The sequence below is a fragment of the Rhipicephalus microplus genome, chromosome 7 (genome assembly GCF_043290135.1).
Source record: "Rhipicephalus microplus isolate Deutch F79 chromosome 7, USDA_Rmic, whole genome shotgun sequence".
Classification (NCBI taxonomy): Eukaryota; Metazoa; Arthropoda; class Arachnida; order Ixodida; family Ixodidae; genus Rhipicephalus; species Rhipicephalus microplus.
The window spans coordinates 146,813,080-146,835,909 of record NC_134706.1 but is presented as its reverse complement, the minus strand read 5'-3'; positions in this window follow the sequence as shown (position 1 = coordinate 146,835,909).

Below are 22,830 nucleotides of genomic sequence, written 5' to 3'. Positions count from 1 at the left end.
TTATCGTCCAACGACACGGCGCCCTGGAGGTCCTTATCACCGACAGAGGAACGGCATTTACTGCCGACTTAACTCAAGCGATCTTGGCATACAGCCAGACAAACTACCGCGGGACGACAGCGTACCACCCACAGACCAACGGCCTCACCGAGTGGCTTAACAAGACGATCGCCGACATGCTGGCAATGTACGTCAATGTCAAACACAAGATGTGGGACGCCATTCTTCAGTACGTGACCTTCGCATACAACATGGCAGTGCAGGAGACAACGCAGATATCTCCATACAAATTGTTCTACGGAAGGAGCCCTGCAACGACGCTCAATGCCATGTTACCCAACGTCGCCGACGAAGAAAACCTCGATGTGATTGAGCTTCAACGCGCCGAAGAAGCCCGACAACTCGCGCCTCTCTGTATCAAGAATCAACAGACAACCGACAGCCACCGTTACAATCTTCGGCGACGCTTCGTGGAATACGAGCCCGGTGAACGTGTTTGGGTGTGGACGCCAATACGCCGACGTGGACTAAGTGAAAAGCTTCTGCGACGGTACTTTGGACCGTACAGGGTGGTTTGACGTCTTGGCCCACTTGATAACGAGGTTGTCCCCGACGGCATCACGAACTCTCAACGACGCCGATCGCGACCTGAAGTCGTCCATGTCACGCGCCTTAAGCCGTTTCATGCGGGTTAACAAACTGAAACAGTGTTTTTTGTATTATAATGTATTGTAATTTATTCATTGTATTTTCTTGCATTGTTTTTGTACCTTCATCTTTAGTTTAAGAATCGGGATGATGCCTTTTTCAGAGGGGAGCAATGCCACGCGTTTCATTTCCCAAGTTTTGTTATCGTCCCAAAACACTACACAAATCTCAGTGCAAACCGTGCCTGCAGTTTTCGAGAAGCTTCCGGACTGTAGTAGATCGTTTCGATAACATCACGCCCACTCGGGGAATGGTACAGATTATTCTGAAACCTACGCCAAGGCCAGCAATAACGCTAGAACATTCGATGGCAGGAGTATAAATGCCGACGCGCTTCGCCGCTTGTCAGTAGTTTATCGACGGCTAACGCTCCCTTCGCCGCTATCAGTCCAAGACTGCTACTGTAATCGAATTTTCCGTTTACTGGGCACAGGTGTGCCCAAATAAACAGTTGAATTCCAACACAAAGTTTCCTGTCTTCAGCCACCTCACGACTCCGTGATAATATATAAATTGTAGTGGGGAATTCGCAAGGCACTGACTAGTGGGCCCATCTCTCTCGGAGTGCGAAGCGCGAGTGTGTGCACGATCTGTAGACGCTGGACTGCTCGAGCATTTCTGTCTGTACCGGCTGCCTGCCTACTACCTGGCGTCGCTATTAAACTCCCTTGCAAAGTGTTCGAGGTGCTGGGTACACAAACCTGGAACTTTGAAGCCGGAGGCTGCCCACTGCATCAGCAATGCCTGATCAGACGACCGAGCAAGGCACCCTCCTGCAGAGCACGACCCAATCTCAACTGGTCATCGTACCTACCACCCTGCGTTAATGGGACCCCCCCCCTTCCTCAGCGGCACCGAGGACCAAGATGTGGAAGACTGGTTGCAGCTGTTTGAAAAGGTGAGCGCCGCCAACAAGTGGGACGACCCCTCGAAATCGGAGTACGTCCCATTTTATCTCAAAGACGTCGCCAGCCTATGGTTCACAAACCACCGTACTGAATTTACCACTTGGGCCACTTTCAAGACCACTCTTGCAGCTTTGTCGATCGCCCCCAGTGCGCAAGCTGCGTGCTGAACAGCGCCTACGCGGACGAGCACAAAGGCAGGGCGAAAACTTCACTAGCTACATTGAAGATGTTATCGATTTATGGCGGCGCTTTAACCTTGAAATGACCGAACAAGACAAGATCAGGCATATCTTGAAAGGAATAGACGATGATGCCTTTGAAATGTTGCTGGCAAAGGGCCCAAGTACCGTATCCGAACTTGTGACCTTGTGCCAGAACTTGGAAGAGATTCGCAAGCAACGTGCATTAGTTCGGAGGTAAACGACAGCAGACGACTCTCTCGCTTTCCTGGCCGTCGGGGGTGACAGCACCCTGCTGGAGCAGAGAAAAGTATATTCACAAGAAGAGGTCGCACGACAGCTTTCGTGTTTCTCGTATCTACCGGCCGCCGAAGCACCAACGAACCGTCTAACGCCGACAATCAGACAGGCTATTCAGGAGCGGGTCTCCGAGGCGTTGCCATTACCTACGCCTGCCTCTTCATCAACACCTGTTGCCGCGCCACTGACATATGCGGCCGTCGCGGCAATGCCTCCGCCTCGTCTGCCATTGTATACGCGACAACCTGTGCGACCTTCCACCGCGCCGTTTCCAGCTACACAGCAGCACGCTGGAAATCCTTGGCGCACTGCTGACAACCGGCCGATATGTTACTTTTGCGAGATTCCAGGTCACGTTGCGCGTCTATGTCGTCGGCGCTTCGTAGCTAATACACCGAGATACCCCGACTACTCGTTTCGGCCTCCATGCCACGCGCCCCACGTGCCACCTGAAGTTCACGAACGCGATGCGCAAGCTGCTTCTGGCACCCGAACCTCCGATTTTTGAAGTTTTACTTCCCGCTCGCCTTCCCCTTCACCAAGTCGTCGTTCCGTGTCGCCTATGCGTCGACGACCCACCTTCATTGAGACGGAAAACTAACTGCCGCAGCTCCGGAGGGACGAGCTGCATCGTCGTCTAATCGTTTAAGTCCTCGCCTGTCTCCCGCCAATCTTATCGATGTAATCGTCGAAGGTGTACGAACACTTGCAGTCATCGATACCGGTGCTGTGATATCTGTGTTTAGTCAAAGACTCTGCCGCTCTCTTCATAAAGTGACGATGCTTTCTCCCGTAGTTTCTCTTAGCACTGCGAGCGCCCAACAAATTGAGCTCATCGCGGCATGTACGGCAAAAGTGGTTATTCGAGACGTGTTCTACACCATTGAATTTCACGTGTTGGCTTCATGTTCCACGATGTTATCCTAGGATGGAATTTCCTATCACGCCATCGCGCCGTCGTGGACCGCGCTCGGGCCGAAGTGGAACTGTTACCGTTTCGTGATGCACCTTTTGTTGATGCGGCCGTATCTAGTGTGGCTAACCTTGTCGTCGTGACGGACATAGACCTTCCTCCTTTCAGCGCCCAGTTTGTCCCTGCCTGCTGCACTTCACTTTCTGACACTACCGTCATATTCACGCCATCTCACATCTTCGTTTGCCGCCATCACACATCGCTGCCATTCGCAGTTCTTGCGCTTTGTCAGGACACTACCGGAATATTTATTTCCAATCCGAACTCATGCCCCCTCCGTTTGCGCCGCAACGAGACGCTCGGCCACACTCAGCTTATCGATGAAGGTACTATCGTGCCTGCCGATTTCTTCGACACCAAGCTGAATATGGAGCTGAACGCGTTGGTTCCTCACTTTGCCTCGAACAACGTGTTGTCCGATGCACTTCATCGTTCTATTGACTGCCATCTAGCCCCGGCTCAACGAGAGCAGCTTGTTACCCTGTTGCACAAATTCAGGCGTTCGTTCGCCTTTCCCCAAGCGGTTCTAGGAAGAACGAACGCCGTTGTGCACACAATTGACACAGGAAAGAGTACTCCTTTGCGCCAGCGCCCCTATCGTGTGTCTCCGGCGGAGCGTCCCTTAATTGCCGAACAAGTAGACGATATGCTACAGCGCGGAGTCATCAAGCTTTCTTGTAGTCTTTGGTCTTCACCAGTTGTACTCGTCAAAAAAAAAGGATGGTTCAATCCGCTTCTGCGGATCGGATCTACAGGCGCCTAACAACATTACGAGGAAAGATGTTTACCCTCTTCCTCACATAGACGACGCTTTCGATTGTCTCCAAGATGCAGAATTCTTTTCCTCGCTTGACCTTCGCTCAGGTTATTGGCAGGTCCCAATGGCTGAGTCTGATCGTCTATAAATGGCGTTCGTCACACCAGATGGTCTCTATGAATTCATCATAATGCCATTCGGACTCTTCAATGCGCCCGCCACATTCGAGCGAATGATGGACAGCATTTTACGCGATCTCAAATGGAACATCTGCTTGTGCTATCTTGATGACGTTGTGGTCTTTTCACCCGATTTCACTTCGCATCTCACTCGTCTGCGTGAAATTCTACAGTGCCTTACAAACGCCAGGCTTCAGCTTAACCTGAAGAAATGTCACTTCGGGGCTAAACAACTCACCATACTTAGTCATGTCGTCTAGAAAGCCGGCATCCTTCCCGACCCTGACAAGCTGCGTGCTGTTGCCAAATTTCCTAAGCCTACAACAGTTAAAAAACTACGGAGCTTTGTGGGCCTGTGCTCCTATTTTTGTCGGTTTGTCCGGAACTTTGCCTCCATCACCGCTCCGGTCACCAAACTCCTTGCTGGCCTTGCAGATTTTTCGAATTGGACAGAAGCCTGTGACGAATCCTCCATAACATTCGCCAACTCCTTACCTCACCACCCGTACTGCGTAATTACGACCCTACTGCGCCGACCGAAGTACACACGGATACAAGTGGCGTCAGACTTGGTGCAGTACTCGCACAACGCAAACCAGGTTTTACGGAGTATGTGGTCGCCAAAGCCAGCCGCGCCCTTAATAAGGCAGAAGCCAACTATTCTGTTACGGAAAAAGAGTGCCTGGCGATTGTGTGGGCGTTAAACAAGTTTCGCCTATATTTGTATGGCCAAACTTTTGACGTGGTAACAGACCATCACGCACTTTGTTGGTTGGCTTCACGGAAACATCCTTCTGGTCACCTCGGACGTTGGGCACTACACTTCCAGGAATTCGACATACGCGTCGTCAACCGATCGGGGCGAAAGCACTCTGACGCAGATGCGCTTTCACGATCACCCGTGAAATCCGATGATACGGAAATATCAGCCCTTGACATTTCTCTCTCTGCCGTCAGCGTCACAGACTTGTCATCCGAACAGCGGAAAGACCCTTGGATTTTCTCGCTCTTGAATGTGCTTTCTGACGCATCAACTTCCGGTTACCCGCGTGCTCTTCGCCGCCAAGCAAAGCATTTCGCCATACGAGATGGCCTGTTATACCATCGCAACTATCAAGTGGTGGGTCGTAAATGGCTGCTAGTCATACCCAGCCATATGCGCTCTGATATCTGCGAATATTTTCATGCTGAGCTGCAACACGCACACGCCGGTGCGGTGAAGACGTATGAACGGATCCGCCGACGTTACTACAGCGGGGTATGTACAGGTTTGTACGCAAACACATTCGGCCATGTTCCCTGTGTCAGCAGCGCAAGACATTCCCTTATTCACCCGGTCAACTGCAGCCTTTACCATGTCCTGCACGCCCATTTGACTGTGTTGGGATTGACCTATACGGCCCGCTACCGTGCTCTGTTGGTGGTAATCGATGGGTGATTGTTGCTGCCGAGCATCTGACAAGTTACGCCAAAACGGCAGCGCTACCCCAATCAAGCGCTACCTCGGCAGCAATTGATCGGTTTGTTCTTCGTCATGGTGCCCCACGTGAGCTCCTGAGTGACAGGCGCCGTGTATATTTGTCTGAAGTTCTGCACCAGCTCTTACATTCATGCCGTACGGCACACCGCACATCAACAGCCTACCATTCTCAGACGAACGGCCTAACGAAACGTTTCGATAAAACCCTCGGAGACATGCTCGCTATGTATATTGATTCCGACGACTCCAATCGGGACGTTGTCCTTCCTTTCGTGACGTATGCCTACAATACGGTGATTCAATCAACAACGGGCTTTTCTACTTTTTTTCCTTTATATGGTCGTGACCCATGCAGCACACTCGACACAATACTGCCATACAATCTTGATGCCTCCTAGTTCAGCCCAGTTTCTGAAATGGCAGAGCATGCTGAAGAGTGTCGTCAGCTTGCACGGTCCTTTGCAGCCGATAATCAAGCCCTCCAAAAAGATCGCCCCGACCGTGATCTTGTTCAGGACACTTTCCCCGTCGGTTCTCTCGTGTTGCTTCGACTGCCTTTCCACTCTCTTGGACTGACTGCCAAGTTTGCACCGAAGTACACGAGCCCTTACCGCCTCATACAGAACCCTTCTTCTGTCACCTATGTGATTGAACCGCTCAAGCCATCCACGGACAAGCGCCGCCTTGATCGTGAGATGGTCCACGTCAGTCGCCTCAAGCCCTGCTACGACCCTACTGTTTTCTTTTCACCTTGAGTTGCCAGGATGGCTCGTCTTCGTCGCCGGGGTATTGTAGTGGGGAATTCGCAAGGCACTGACTTGTGGCACCATCTCTTTCGGAGTGCGAAGCGCGAGTGTGTGCACAAGCTGTAAACGCTGGACTGCTCGAGCATTTCTGTCTGTACCGGCTGCCTGCCTACTACCTGGCGTCGCTATTAAACTTCCTTGCAATATATATATATATATATATATATATATATATATATATATATATATATATATATATATATATATATATATATATATATATATATATATATACATATGTATATATATCCATATCTATATATATATATATATATGTATATATATATATATATATATGTGTGTGTGTGTGTGTGTGACTTGTGAAGCGATGGTTGGTAGGATCTGAAGAGGAAGAGGAAGTGCTTTAGAATAAACATGGGGTATGAGCAAGGCCACGTCGCCAATACATCATTGCGTCACACGGGTCGACAAGATGAAGACGTGGCGGCCACTTAATTACCAGCCACCATCTCCGAACGTCTCAGCAAGACGCAGTGACCGAATGTGGACCACGAAAGTACATCCCAACACTACACCAAGACCAGCATTATGACAGCATCATGAGACGACCTTCCCATCCTCAAGTACACCGGAGCAGCGGACGATAGACCTGTACAGGACTGGTTCGACCTGTTTGAGCACCACGCGACCGCTGCATCATGGTCGGAACGGGAAATGATCACCAACTTCACTGACTACATCTCCGGTGAGGCATTCAAGTTTTACCTGACACACATATTCCAAAACGACGAATCATGGCAAAAGATCAGGGAATAGATGATTGCCTGTTTTAACGACTACGACAAGGACTTCCTCATTACCGACCATCTGCATACAACCACACTCGTCCGTCACAGTCCCCACTTATTTCTCAAGAAACGTGGCGTTCCACCAGGTTTCTCTTCACGAAAGTCGGCATTTTCAAAGTCGTGGCACCAACATACGACAGGAGACGTCGCTCGCCCTACTGATGCCTTTCAAGCTTCGTCTCGCATACATGATCCACCACCTGGTTTTCTACGACGCATCTCTTCAAAGGCTCCTAACGGTCACTATTCGTGTCATAAGGACGCCTTGTTCATGGTAGACCAGCTGACACATGGGGAAAATACCAAATAACGCCAAGATGACTCAAAGAGTGAAAATCAGTCTTCACGCATTAAAAAAGCTTACTCCCCATCTCGCAGACTTGGCCCGCCTCCTGGTTTTCTATCGCTTGGCTCTTTCGTGACTCACAATGTCCATTTCACATCTAGCACGCTCACAATGGTCGGGATAGAGCTGCGGAGCTCAGACGATGCTACGCCAAGCTCTGGACTTACCACCCAAATTCATACGCCAGAACAGCTCGCATGGTTAGTTGCACAGAAAAAGGGTCATTCACAACTCAAACCATACCGAACTACCCCTATCTCTACGTCTCAAGCATTTTTGTGTTATCCAGGACGCAACCACCAGCCTCACACACCAGAACTCCTGCGCTAACCGGACTGCAACACTCTCCCCTGAAGTCTTTGAAAGTTTACAGAACTCTCCTGGAGCATAGAACCAATTGTGAATTTTGACATTTGTGACTCGTGACTATTTAACCTCTCCTTATTTACTTTTCTTCTTCGTAATCCATGCCTTCTTTCGGGGGGAGGGGAAATCGTGTGACGTATGAAGCGATGGTTGGTAGAAGCTGAAAAGGAAGAAGTGCTTTAGAGAAAACATGGGGTATGAGCCAGGCCACGTCGCCAATACATCATAGCGTCATATATATATATATATATATATATATATATATATATATATATATATATATATATATATATATATATATATATATATATATATATACGTGTGTGTGTGTGTGTGGTCTTTGCCAAATGCTGGTCTCGTCCCGCAGCCGAAATGTCAAACAGACAGCGTATAGTACCGTGGAAAACCAACGTGCATCGTACACTCGCAGATAGGTGCCGGATAATCAACAACATATAGGCGGCACGCTCCTGCGTGCTGACTGAAATTCTGTCTATAGGGAGCCCAGCAATAAAATATATCCGTGACAGCTGCGCGGTGCGGAAGTAAAGCCTACAGCATATGTCAGGAGATGCAAGGGGAGAAAAAGAAAAAAAGGAGAGAGCTGCCATCCTTGTCGAGCCAGCCTGGCGCCAGGAACCGGCATCAACTTACGCAGGACTGAACAGCGAAAACAAGTGCGAGCGTGGTAAAAACAGAGAAAGAAAGGCCCTTCCCCCCTGCCACCATTTTACCATCTCGGGACCTGGCACCGGCATCACGTTCCCCGTCGCCTGCATTCCATAGCGTTTGGGAATGGCCGTTTCGTCCCGAAGTCTTGTGATGGTCAATATTCTACAAGATGGTCTTGGAAGGAAACATTTTTCAGTGCTTTATCACAGATTTTATTCAAGATATCATACATCTGCCTGCATTTGGGCAATCCCAGTGTTACCTTTTTGTTTCAATGAAAGAGTACAAAAACTTTCCGTTTTTCAGTTGCCGACGTATTACATTGTGCTATGCATTAAGGAAAAGAGTACTAGTGCATTCGTGACAGCTTACTAAACTCTGGTTTAAGTATGTTGATGCTCGTGTTCTAAGAAACAAGTTGAATCGATGATTTGAGGAAAGCATGGCAAAAAAGAAACAAACTGAAGGCAGCGAGGCAGGGAAAAACCGAAATTGACACTCGACTGGTTGGTGTTTGATTAGCTGTAGTGTACTTGATGATGAACATCAAGTAAAAACGTCCGGTGCAGAAGTCAGCAGGAGAGCGTATGTCACAGACATTCGCTCACTCTTTTCAATATTAGGTATAGTTCTCTTATTCCAGCATGGATTTGTAACAACGAACCAATACGAAGACAACCAGGGTAATACTGTAAGGATAATGTATCAGCTATAAAAATACCCATTTTATAAAGACCAACAGCATGCAGTAAAAATAAAGATTTTAGGTTCGTTCTGCATCATTGTTGACCCAACTGCACGTGGACGTTCGCGAAATGGACGTGCTGAAGCATTGTTTATTTGAAGGGAAACCACCTGTCCGTCAATTATTTGTGTACATCATACTTGACCTTGCGTGCGTTTAGGCATTCACTTAAACAACGATGTGATGCTGAATAAAGGTAAGAGTGTCCACTCCCCATAAATAGGATCAGCTAGAAACTGAGAATGAGTAAAATTTACTTTCTATCACGATATAACGCGCATAAATTCTAATCGCAGAAATAAGTCATCGTCGTAATGCTAAAAAGGCGTTGCTACCCCGGCGTGCAGCTCGCGGTAGTTCGCGCGTAAAGTATGTAAATGTTAGAGTAGACCAACTAAAATACCCATGCAAAGTTTACGTGCGAAAGCGCATTATCTTCGAACAGCTGAGAAGATGCAGCTGTCCCTGACACGCATGTACCTCGCGAGACAAATCAGCGAAATCACTCACAGCACACGCACGTGCGAGAAACATACGTAGCTTTCGATTGCCACGCACAGCCTCGTCCGCGAATTTCGGATAGCGTAACTCGCGGTTCATGGGGAAGCAATAAAACGACGTACAAACACACGCTATTCGTTCTTGCGGAATGGCATACTAGGAATCGAAGTCGGAGCCAAAAGCGCTCGCCGTGGTTCTCTCGAGTTCTTGAAGCCTTCAAACTTTTCTCTGATGAAGCACATGCATATGGCAAAAAACAGTTCAAGATTCCGCCAATAGTTTGCAAAAAAATAACTTGGTATATATTGTCGCTGTTCAACGTAAGCAGTGCACCGAGACGTTGAGACCGAGAACCGACGGCGTGTGTTTTAGATGCGGAGCATCTTATACTCGCGCCTTGTAGTGCGCCGTCCGCACCGCTTCTCGAACATTCGACAGCTGACGCGCGCGCATGCGCCGTCGCGCCGTCGCCCACTCTTCCACCATCTGTGCATCCCTTCCTCCTCTACACACCGCGCGCGCTTCACTCCTCCACCATCTGTGCACCCTTCCTCCTCTACACACCGCGTTCGACATCTACAATTCTCCTGATTCTCCAGTGGACGCGCATGTGGCGTCGCGCTTCGAGAACATTCAACAGCTGACAGTGCATGCGCCGTCGTGCTGTATATATACTCAAGGTCGGCGCTCGCTCGCTCAGTTGCCGCTCGTCGGTTGCTTTGTACGGCGCGTCGACGTCCAAGGTCGCGGTGAAATGAATTACAACGAATCCACAAACACAATGATCGACGTCCCTTCGACCAGCGCCGCCCTTTCGCATACGTGTGTACGTGTTCACTCATTTAACACCCCCTCCTACAACCACGTTAACTAATTTAGCCATCGACCCAAGTAAGTCGCAATTTAACACCCCATTTCACAACCACGTTAACCAATTTAGCCATCGACCCAAGTAAGTCGCACTTTAATACCCCGTTAACCAATTATATGGTCCGCATTCTCCTCAGTGTTCCCCCGAGGGAAGCTGCGGGCAATTTTTTTATGCAGGAGCCAAGAGCACGCGAGCAAAACAAAAGCACGTCGTCTTCTTCAGTCCCTTTTTTCACGAGGCTGTTGGCGCGCACATCGTCTTTGTTCTTTGTTTCGGGCGTGGCCTATGCCTCCCCTAAAAGGACATCACCCCGATGCTATAGCTGAGCCAGTAATACGCGCATGAAACCACTTTGTAGAAGCGACGGTGCCTCGCAGAGTCACTCGCTGACGTATGGCTTAATGCGCACTACGTGCACAAGCTCAGGTCCGTACTGGTGACGCCTTGAACAGTTTGGGCTATCCGGGACGACTTCATAGGTAACGTCACTTAGTCTTCGCAGCACTCGATAAGGTACGCAGTACCTTCTGAGCAAATTTTCGGATAGTCCCCTTCTTCGTACAGGCTTTCAAACCCATACCCTGTCCGCGGTTTTGTACGTTACAGGTGTAAGACGTAGGTTAGAGCGGCCTGCGTCGTACTCTTGCTGTTAGTATATTCGCAGACGTGCGAGCTGCCTGGCTTCTTCTGAGCGTTGAGTAAACGCGTCAGCACTCGTTTTGTTGTCATCGCATTTGTGTGGCAGCATCGCGTCCAACATCGTTCTTACTTCTCGTCCGTGAACAAGGCTGAATGGGGTCATCCGCGTGGTTTCTGGTTTCGCAGGTATGCGAACGCTATGTAAGGGAGAATCTCGTCCCAGTTTTTGTCTTCGATGTCCACATACATTGAATGCATGTCTTCTAGAGTTTTGTAAGGTCACTCGTTCAAACCGTTGGTTTGTGGATGGTAAGCTGTCGACTTCCGATCAATAGTACCGCTGAGCACCAACACATGATCTAAAAGCGCAGCCATGAATGCGTTTCCGCGATCTGTTATAACAATCGATGGCGCACCGTGTCTCAGCACAATGCTCTCTATGAAGAACCGAGCCAAGAACCGAGCCACTATAACCCAGCGGTTACTAACAATAGAGGTGGGAAGTGGGCCCAAAAGGTTCATTCCGATCTGGTCAAATGGCGTTGTCGGAATCTGGACACGGTGTAGCAAACCGGCTCGTTTCGTTGGAGGTGACTTGCGCCGCTGGCTGTCGAGGCAGGTCCGAAAAAGAGTCTTCACGGCAGCGGCGAGTCTAGGTCAGTAATATCTCCCTCAAACTCTGCTCAGTGTGCGCGTGTAGCCTAAGTGTTCAGATGTTACCTCGTTCTGGCACGCTTGCAACACCTCAGAAGAAAGAGTGATAGGGACGGCAAGGAGGTAGGTGGACCCGTCTGACGAGAAGTTTATTTTGTAAAGAACAATGTTTCGCAGACAGAACGACGATAGTCCTCTTGTATAGGCTTTGGGCGCAATCTGGCTTCGTTTTTCTAAATAATTAATGGAGCCAACTAGCTCAGGATTGTCATGCTGGTGATCTGCAACGGTTGACGTGTCGAGGATTCCGAGGAACGCTGTCGCTTCTTCAAAAGCAGCAGCCGACTCTATTGGTGATCGAGATAGGCAGCCGGCGTCCATGTGTCGTTTTCCCGACTTATACACCATCATATCAAACTCCTGTAGTCTAAGGCTCCAGCGTGCCCGTCGCCCGGAAGAATCTTTAAGACTTGTTAACCAACACAATGAATGGTGGTCACTGATAACCTTGAATGGGCGGCCGTACAAGCATAGGCGAAATTTCATAACTGCAACACAACGGTGAGGCATTCTTTTTCAGTGGTCGAGTACTTTGCTTATGTGCGTGACAGAGTTCTGCTTGCGTAAGTGATAACTCTTTCCTCATCGTCCTGGTGCTGCACAAGCACAGCTCCGAGGCCAACAATGCTGGCGTCCGTATGGAGCACTGTAGGGGCTGTCTCATCAAAATGGGCAAGCAGGGGGGTCTTCTGCAGACAATGCCGCTAGTCATTGAAAGCAGCTTTCTGTTCGTCGCCCCAAACAAATGCAACGTCATTCCTCGTGAGACGAGTTAAAGGCGGCGAAATGCGCGCCAAATCTGAAATAAACCGCCGATAATATCCACAGAGACCCAGAAAACGCCTCACTGCCTTTTTATCTGATGGTGTTGTAAACTGTGCAACGGTGGCAACTTTTCTGAAGTCTGGACGAACTCCTGAGTAACTGACTACATGCCCAAAAAACTGTAGTTCCTCAAACCAGAAGTGACATTTCTCCGGCTTGGGTGTCAGGCCTGCGGCCCGCATGGCCTGCAAACCCATTTGCAATCATTCAAGGTGTTCGTCAAACGTTGTAGAAAACACATTGACGTCGTCAAGGTATCCTAGGCAGGTTCTCAATTTAATCCCAGAGAGAACGGTATCCATGAGACGCTGGAAAGTATCAGGTGCGGAGCACAAGCCAAATGGTAAAACCTTAAAATCGTACATTCCGTCTGGCGTCACGAAATTGGTTTTTTCACGATCCTTGGGGTCTAGTTCAATTCGCCAATATCCGCCCTTCAACTCCATGGAAGAGAAGTAAGGAGCGTTTCGAAGCCTGTCAATCGAATCATTTATGCAGGGAAGCGGGTACGCGTCTTTTTTGTAACCTGATTTAGCTTTCGATAGTCCACACAGAAACGCAGGCTGCCGTCCTTCTCCTTCACTAGAACAACAGGTGATGCCCAAAGGCTTTTCGACGGTTGAATGACGTCATCTTCAAGCATTTTTGTTACCTGATGTTCTATCGCTTTTCGTTCTTTTGAAGCCGCATGGCATAGATTTTGATGGATTGGTCAAGCCGTGTCCTCTGTGATGATTTAGTGCTTGGTCAAGGACGTCCGGCCAAGTTTCGACGTCGACGCAAAACAGTGGTGGAACACGTCTGGCAGCACAAGCAGGTGCTCCCGCGGTTGCGGAGTTAAAGTAGGGCTGACATGAAGGTTAGGTGCTAGGTCTTGTGGGTCTTGTGCAGGTGTTGCTTCGAGTGCTGAAAAGCAGTCACAAACATCTGCGATCTCGTCGAAATGCGCCAATGTTGTGCTTTTTGGAAGGTGCAGTCACTCGGAGGCGAAATTGGTCAACAGCAAGTTCGTTCGGCCGTCGGTGACATTGACTATTCCTCGTGCTACGGAAATCCCGTGTGCGAAAAGCAGCGAGGTTAGTTGGTCGGCGACTTCTTCACCATCGAACGGTACGTGACATTCTACTGAAACGAGGATACATGATCGAGGCGGCACGACTGTATAGTGGTCTTCGAGACGAAAGGATTTGTGCTCTGGTGCTGTAGGATCAGTCAGACGAGCACTCTAGTAAAATAAAACCACGCGGTCCGGGATGTTTATTGCGCCATGCTTGGTGAAAAAGTCCATTCCTATAAATAAATCTTTGCAGCACTCTAGGAGAACAATGAAAGTCGCGACAAAAGAATAATCTCCTATGCTGATTCTTGCTCTGCATCTTTCAGTAGGGAGCAGCAATTGACCACCCGCTGTTCTCATATGTGGTCCTGCCCATGGCAGTTTTACTTTTCTAAGACGATCAGCCAGCTTGTGACTTATTATGGAAAAATCAGCACCCGTATCGACTAAGGCTGTCACTTGCTCTCCATCAAAATTTACATTGTGGTCAGCGTTCACCATTTCGTCGTTGTTAATATTCGTCGGCGCCGAGTCGTTCTGTAGCGGCAGTACTGGGGACTTTTTATCGTCTTGTGGTCGGGCTGCAACCTTACGCTGAGAGGTCGCCGTCTTTAGTTTCCCGGCAAGGGCTGGGCGACCTTGTTCCCCGAAGGTCAGCGAAAGTACGTCAAATCGGTTACGATTTCTTAGCAGGGGATGGAGAGCTTACCTGTGCGCAAAATCGGGCTGGTGATTAGGAAGCGACTCGTGATAGGGAGACCATGTTGGTGAAGGTCCTCGAAAACTAGGGTCGTCATGGCTAACAATGTAGTCATCGTTGGCACAGCGACCATCGTACTTTGGCCGAGACGGGTGAAGCGATGTGTCGCGGTACTAAAAATAGCGAGCTATATGGCCGGTACCACCCCAGTTGCAGCAGAGAGGGCGCCGATTGACGGTGCGCCAAGCGTACGTTCTGCGAATTTGTGGGCGTCCTATGTCCTCTCGAGGTGTTGAGTAAGGCACGGCAAGTGATGGCTGGTGGCATGGAGACATCGGAGACATAGGCCGACGTCTGAAAGCCTCCTGCAATGGTTGCGACGAAGGTGCGGCTGCAGGTGGCTGGCAGTATGATGTAATAGGCAGGACGGGTGATGGATGGTGGAAAGCGCTGGCGTAACTCAGTTCACGCTGATCGCGACTGAGATCAGCTGCTGAAAAAGCGTGTCTAATTTCGTCACGAACGACTGCGGCAACGGCGGTCGCTGGTGTATTCACTGGAGGAGTCCAAAGCTTCTGAATTTCTTCTCAGCCAATATCTCTGATCAGGTCACGTAGAGAGCCTTGATTGTCCAGATTCACTGAAGCGGTGTTGATATGGGTGGTACTGGACGAGCGATTGTATTGTCTTGATTTTTGGTGCAGAGCACGCTCAATGGCAGTAGCGTTTCCTACAAAATCGGCCACGGTAGGGGGGGGGGCATTGCGCACAAGCCCAGCGAACAGTTGTTCTTTCACGCCACGCATAAGGTAGCGCAACTTATTTTCCTCGGACATATTAGGATCAGCCCCAAGACATAGGTGCGTCACGTCTTCAGCAAACATTGCCACAGTTTCGTTAGGTGTTTGAAGCCTTAACTCAAGCAACTGCTGAGCCCGTTCTCGACGGTCGAAGCTAGCAAAGGCGTCAATAAGCTGCTGACAAAACTCATCCCATGTGGATATGCGGCCTTCTCGATTCTCAAGCCACGTGTGAGCGCTGTCATAGAGAGTGAAATACGTGCGGGCGAGCTTCTGTTGAGCATTCCACTGGTTGTTGTCGGTGACGCGTTCGTAATGCTCAAGCCAATCTTCAACATCTTCATGTGGGGCACCACTGAAGCGATGAGGCACAAGCGGCTGAAGAAGTGTTACCTGGGCTGGATTGGAAACGGGGCTGCCTTGTATATCTTGGACCAACTGTGGCTGGCTGGTGGAGGCCATTGGTAGAGGTACTTAATGCCTGGTAGAATGTTCGTCGAAGGAGGTCAGCTCAGGAGATAGGCCTAGCAACCGCCGACTGAAGCTGTGCACTGGTGTTGTAACAGGTGGCTGCGTATCGGAACTTGATGAACGGCTCCCAGATGGGGTGTTAAGCGTCGGCAGGCTTGCTACCCAGCGCCTCCACCAAAGTCACGGTTCAAAGTAAGCAGTGCACCAAGACGTTGATTCCGAGATCCAACGGCATGTGTTTTTATGCAGGAGCCAAGAGCAGCCGAGCGAAACAAAAGCACGTCGTCTTCTTCAGTCTTCCTTTTCCCGAGGCTGTTGGCGCGCACATCGTCTTCGTTCTTTGTTTCGGGCGCGGCAATGTACATCCCCACAAAAAGATTCACCTTCATGCGGCGGGCTCTGTATTGTCGTGTTCATAGGCTTCACAGGCTTCTTGCTGTTTTCGTGTGGCGATTCCAGAACGAACGGACAAGCCACAGCAATCTTTTCTTAAAACTAAATAGAGGTGGTTTAACCTTGCCCCACTTAATTTTGAGGCAGCTTGTATCAAGGTTTCTTTTTCCAGGAGATCAGCAAAATTCGTTTTTATGGGAATCCTTCAAATCAGGCTGGCATCAACATTGTCGAGCTTTATTGTTACCCCGAATGATGAATTCTGTTAAGGTGTCAGCAGCTTTCTTTGAGAAGTTGTTGCAGCTTTTCACTTTTTTAGTGCTAGATTTAGCTTTGAGTACATATCTAATGTCACTTGGAAGCGTTTGTTGAGAGATTTAATTCAAACTGGTTTTCTTGTTTTTTAGTATTGTTCTATGTATAGTGGAAGCCAAGGAGAATAAGTTTTGAAGAGAGTTAAAAAGATGATCGTACCAGCTGGAGCTAAAACGTTCTTTCATAAGCTGCACTTTAATACGCTGCCAGTTAAAACGTGGCCAGAACAAAGAAATTATTTTTTACCGTAGGGTTACAATTGCTTATTGTGCCGAAATCCTGAGTCGGTTGAGCATGTTTTTAGCGATTGCTGCGACGCATTTTTGTTTTGGGATGTTCTACAGAAAACACTTAAGAAAGATTATTCTCTCACTTCCTATGGGATTCGATTGCTAGCAATAGATTCTGGCCTACTAAAATATGATATGTTCTTTCTTCTTGGCTTGCACAGCATTGGGCTAAGCCGAATAGCAGTCAGTCATTGTGATTTAGACTCGCGGTGAGCACGTATTTATTTTATTGAACATATGTGCAAGTTGCAAGAAGTTTTTACACACCTTTGCTACAATGATCAACTGCTAAATGTTATGGATGAATTATGTCATTTGAAACCATTTTAAGCATGTGTGGCAAATAAGCGATCTGCCTTGACGCCATGGCATTCATCGTCATCATCATCATCAGCCCGACTACGTCCACTGCAGGACAAAGGCCTCTCCCATGTTCCGCCAGTTAACCCGGTCCTGTGCTTGCTGCTGCCAATTTATACCCGCAAACTTCTTAATCTCGTCTGCCCACCTAACCTTCCGTCTCCCCCTAAACCGCTTCCCTTCTCTGGGAATCCAGTTTTTTTTTTATTTGAAACAAATCCCGCAGCGCCACTTAGGCATTATTGCGGGGGGCACAGAGCCTCATAAAATGAATCCGCAGTCTTGCGGCCAACTACATCGGCTGGTAACGTGTTCCATTCAACAATGGATTGCGGAAAAAAAGAATGCTTAAAAAGATCCGTTCTGGGGTTGTATGGCCGTACTTTAAATTTGTGATCATGACGGGAGGATTGATAATACGCTTTTTTTAAATAATCTGAAGCATTAATGCCCGTTTTATTGTTATATATCGAATAAAATAGTTTTAATCTTAGATTACGTCTTCGATCTTGTAAGTATTGCCAATTAAGTTCTCTTTTCATACAACGGGAGCTTTCAGTTCGGCCATATTTTCCCAGAACAAATCTTGCTGCCATCGACTGAATGCGCTCTAATTCATGAATATGTATTTTGTTAAACGGATCCCACACAGGACAGGCGTATTCTAGTATTGGTCTCACATAGGCATAATATGCGGCCTGTTTAACTTCCTTGGTTACATGTTTAAGATTTCTTTGTAAAAAGCCTAGGGCTTTTCCCGCTCTACTTACAACACTGCCAATGTGCTCAGACCATCCCCCATCCTCAGAAAGCGTGACACCCAAATACTTATATTTGTGTTCATACCTAATAACTTCATTGTTTAAGATGTACTGATTTGTAAATCTATTAACCTTTTTGGTGAAACTGACGTGAACACATTTATTCGTGTTTAATACCATGTCATTATTTTTACACCATGCCTCCACGTGATTAAGGTCATCCTGAAGCTGGGTGGAATCCGTTTGGTCGGTCAATTCAGTATACAACACACAGTCATCAGCAAACATTCTAATACGACACCTAATTGTATCCGAAATATCATTAATAAACACAAGGAAGAGAAGCGGACCGAGTACGGAACCCTGAGGTACCCCTGATGTCACCGAAGCTAAACACGAACAAGATCCACCAAGCACAACCTTTTGTTTTCTTGAAGTTAAATAGTCCGCAATCCAACGGCAAATGGTTTGATGAATGTTCAAGTTCTGCAGTTTTTGAATCAGAATAGAGTGTGATACCGTATCGAAAGCCTTTCTGAAGTCTAAAAATAAACAATCAATCTGTCCTCGATTATCTAAAACTGATGCTATATCATGATAGAATTCAATTAATTGGGTTGTGCATGAAAAACCCTGTCTAAATCCGTGTTGTTTAGGATTAAAAAATTTAATTGAAGTCAGGTGATTCATTAAAGCAGAAAAAAGAACATGTTCAAGTACTTTACAACAAATCGGCGTCAAAGAAATTGGTCTGTAATTTGATACGTCTGATTTAGAACCACTTTTGAAAACTGGCACAACATTAGCTATTTTCCAATCATCAGGAAGCTTGCCTTCATCGAGTGATTTTTTATAGATAACATAAAGGTAACGAGCCACTGCCTCAGAGCAAAGTTTTAAAACTCTTGGTGATATGCCATCTGGGCCAGTTGCTTTACCTTCGTCAATGCGCTGTAACAACTTCATTATGCCATTGAATGAAAGCTCTATCTCACCCATAGGCAAATATTGTTCTTTTTTATTCGTGACAATCACTTGTGTAGGTGGGCGGAAGACCGATTTAAAGAAGTCGTTAAAAAGTGTGGCTTTATCTCGATCCTCAATTACAATCTCGCCACCGTGACGTAGGTTTGGTGGGCTAACCTTCTCAGTACCACATCGTCTCATATATTTCCAAAACCTTTTCTTATTAGAAAAGTCAGCGGCCAGACTCTTAAAATACTTTTTCTTGGCTTCTTTCAGTTCCATTTTATAAAGTGATGTCAAATCTTTCATTTTATTAAAATTTTCAGGGGATTTTTTTTGGCAGTATCGGGAAAAAGCCCTCTTGCGCTTTTTGATAAGCTGAATAAGATGCCCCTTAATCCAAGGTTTCTTTATTTTACTCAGTTTATCGCTTGAGACGCTCGGGACGTGACGCCGAATGAGCCCAGTAATGCGTTCCTTAAACACTTGCCATAGCTGCTCAACAGTTGCTTCGTCTGCACTGCATTCAAAAGACAGAAATTGTTGCTCAAGACCAGCTGATATTTGCTGATAGTTTGCTTTACTATAAAAGAAGATTCTCCTAGATTCGCATTTCTTTGTATTTACCCGAGATCTTGTTAGCTTTGCAAAGACGGCGTTGTGATCACTAATACCGGGAATAACGTGTGTTTCATTAATGACATCAGGGGTATTACAAAACAACAAATCCAGAATGTTGTCACCTCGCGTAGGACTGGAAACATACTGCATGAGGCCGAGCACGTCAGTCAACGTTTTCAATTCACAGTATGTCGCTGCCTGAGACTTTAAGACACAATTACCGTTATTCCACTCAGCATCCGGTAAATTAAAGTCACCAGCAAGAACGACACATTCTTTAGAAAATGTGCAGGCAATTTTTCTCAGCTGACGCATAACATTCGGTTCAAAGACAGGAGGCCGATAGAAAGCACCAACAATGAAACTAGAACGATTACTTTGCACTACTCGGCACCAAACAGATTCAGTTTCATTGTTATCAATAAAAATTTCTTCGGACATCAAAGAATCCTTCACAAGAATGAAAACACCACCACCATGCGTTGACCGGTCTTTTCGATATGTTTGAAAATTGCAAGGAAACATTTCAGAGTTCGAAACTGCTTCGTCAAGCCAAGATTCTGACCCAATGACTAAGTCAGCGTTCACTGACCCAATAAGGCCACCCAGCTCATCAGCTTTATTCTTAACACTTCGGCAATTCATCATCAGAAGGGCAATATCTCGGGCACCTTGGGGCTTTTGTCTCACTTCTTTGTTATCGCGTCACGAACGTCTTACTTTTGTGACATCTTGCGCAACACTATCCCAAGTGTAAGTCCTACCGTCAATGATAAGCTTATCAAAAGAAAGTTTCACTGTGTGACCATCTGCTTTTTTTGATTTTGCATATTCCCATAAGTGCTTTCTTTTTTCGCGCACCTGCTTGGAATAGTCGTCACTGATTGATAAGCCAGAATCTTTCAATTTGTGTGCATTTTTGTAGAGATCAGCTTTTTCTCGAAAGTTGTAAAGCCGTAGAATGACTGGTCTGTTCTTCCCCCGCTTCTTTGTTCCAATGCGGTGAATTCTTTCAACACTCATTAAGGTGACACCCATTTTAGCAGTAAAAATATCGTCAAGAACAGTTTTACGAAGTGATTCAGTTGTTTCACCAGTACTTTCTTTCAACCCATATACAACCAAATTATTACGTCTGCTTCTGTTCTCAAGATCATCGAGTTTCACTTGCATCTCAACAATGCCTGCCGATATTCGATCCACTGTTTTCTCACAACGTTCAAATTGTACACTTTTACCGGCAAGGCATTTTAATTCACTTTCAATTGAGTCTAACCTCTGATCCGTAAGAGCAATGTAGTCGTCGAGCTTCTTTCTAATTGTTCCCATCACCTCAAGTATTTCTTTTTGACCTTTAAGTAGCTCCTGCATTGCAGAATCATTAGGGCCCGGGTTCATTTCAATGTCCCCACTCAGAAGCAATACCAACATACACGCAGCATCAAAGCACTCGGCCACTCCATCACAAAAGGCTCTTGGGCAAGGCAACACCACCAGGCACCGGAAAGTCGTGGTGCATTTGGAATAGGAATGTTTTTTACTAACCTGCAGAACGTACAAGAGCAGATTATTCCGTGGCCGCATGCTGGCGGTGAAACCCTGCCCAATGCCGCTGAAAACGTGTGGGGCGTATCTCGAGGCCTCGCTTGTCGCTGTCGATTTGACTGTGTAGTTCAAAGCACCGGAAACCGAAACTTGAGCTGGCCACCGAATCCAGGAAAATTCATCTGTGCAGCGGAATTCAGGACTGCGCTGATTGGCGTCGGGTGACAAAATCACTGGCAGCAGGCTTTCCGGTGACCATCCATCCGATGATAACCCCAGGCACAAGGCGAGAATCTGCAGAACGTACAAGAGCAGATTATTCCGTGGCCGCATGCTGGCGGTGAAACCCTGCCCAATGCCGCTGAAAACGTGTGGGGCGTATCTCGAGGCCTCGCTTGTCGCTGTCGATTTGACTGTGTAGTTCAAAGCACCGGAAACCGAAACTTGAGCTGGCCACCGAATCCAGGAAAATTCATCTGTGCAGCGGAATTCAGGACTGCGCTGATTGGCGTCGGGTGACAAAATCACTGGCAGCAGGCTTTCCGGTGACCATCCATCCGATGATAACCCCAGGCACAAGGCGAGAATCTGCAGAACGTACAAGAGCAGATTATTCCGTGGCCGCATGCTGGCGGTGAAACCCTGCCCAAAGTTCATCATCATCATCATCATCAAAGTTCATCATCATCATCATCATCAGCCTGACTACGTCCACTGCAGGACAAAGGCCTCTCCCATGTTCCGCCAGTTAACCCGGTCCTGTGCTTGCTGCTGCCAATTTATACCTGCAAACTTCTTAATCTCATCTGCCCACCTAACCTTCTGTCTCCCCCTAACCCGCTTCCCTTCTCATGGCATTCAGCTAGTACTTTAGTCGGAGAGTGTTTGCTGTTGTTTGAATGTTACATAGTGCAATAAAGAAAAAAAAGGTGACACTGAGGTGCAATAGGTCAGACATCTGCTTCACGTGCATGCGGTCCCGAGTTCGATTCCAGGACTATGTTTGCTTTGCAAGTAAATCTCGCAGATGTAGATGTAGAATTACCTGTAGTCATTACATCTGCCACATTATCTATGCTTTCTTTCGCCACCACGTCAGGGTCAGGCCGCCTACGGAAATGTGAGCCGAACCGCATGTCGTATCTTGCCAGGAAAAATTTAACCTAAATTCCAGGCTAAACCTTGTCCCGGCTATTCTGAAGGGCACTTCGAATCTGGCCGGTTTTTCTGGAACACGGCTATGGAGCCGCATAGATGCGGTAGTTTCTTAACTTGATTTCCTGCCGGTAGGTGTGTATTTTAGCCAGAATTTGTATAAGGATTTACCCAGTTTTATTACACACACACATATATATATATATATATATATATATATATATATATATATATATATATATACATATATATATATATTGTGGTGAAGCCTTTGAACAGTGGGTCGTCCTCTCCAGCGCCTTCTAGTGGGTTGCCCTTTTTAGCAAAAAGAAGAGCAGCTCGTGCAGAGAGTCGGTACCCGCATTGACTGTCGCTGCCAAGCATCGTCGACAAGTGTCCGCCGATAAACGTCTCAACAATTTGATGGAGGTGCTGGGTTTGATGACCCTGGAGCTTCGATCCCGCTCCGTGCCTTCTACCATGCACCAAGACGCCGCACAGAAAACGCTTCCTCCTGCGCCGACGCCATGTTCCGGTGTCCCCCGCATCCGCGACCCTCCTGTCTTCACCGGCGCGGATGGCGCCGACGTCGAGGACTGGCTGGCCATGTACGAACGC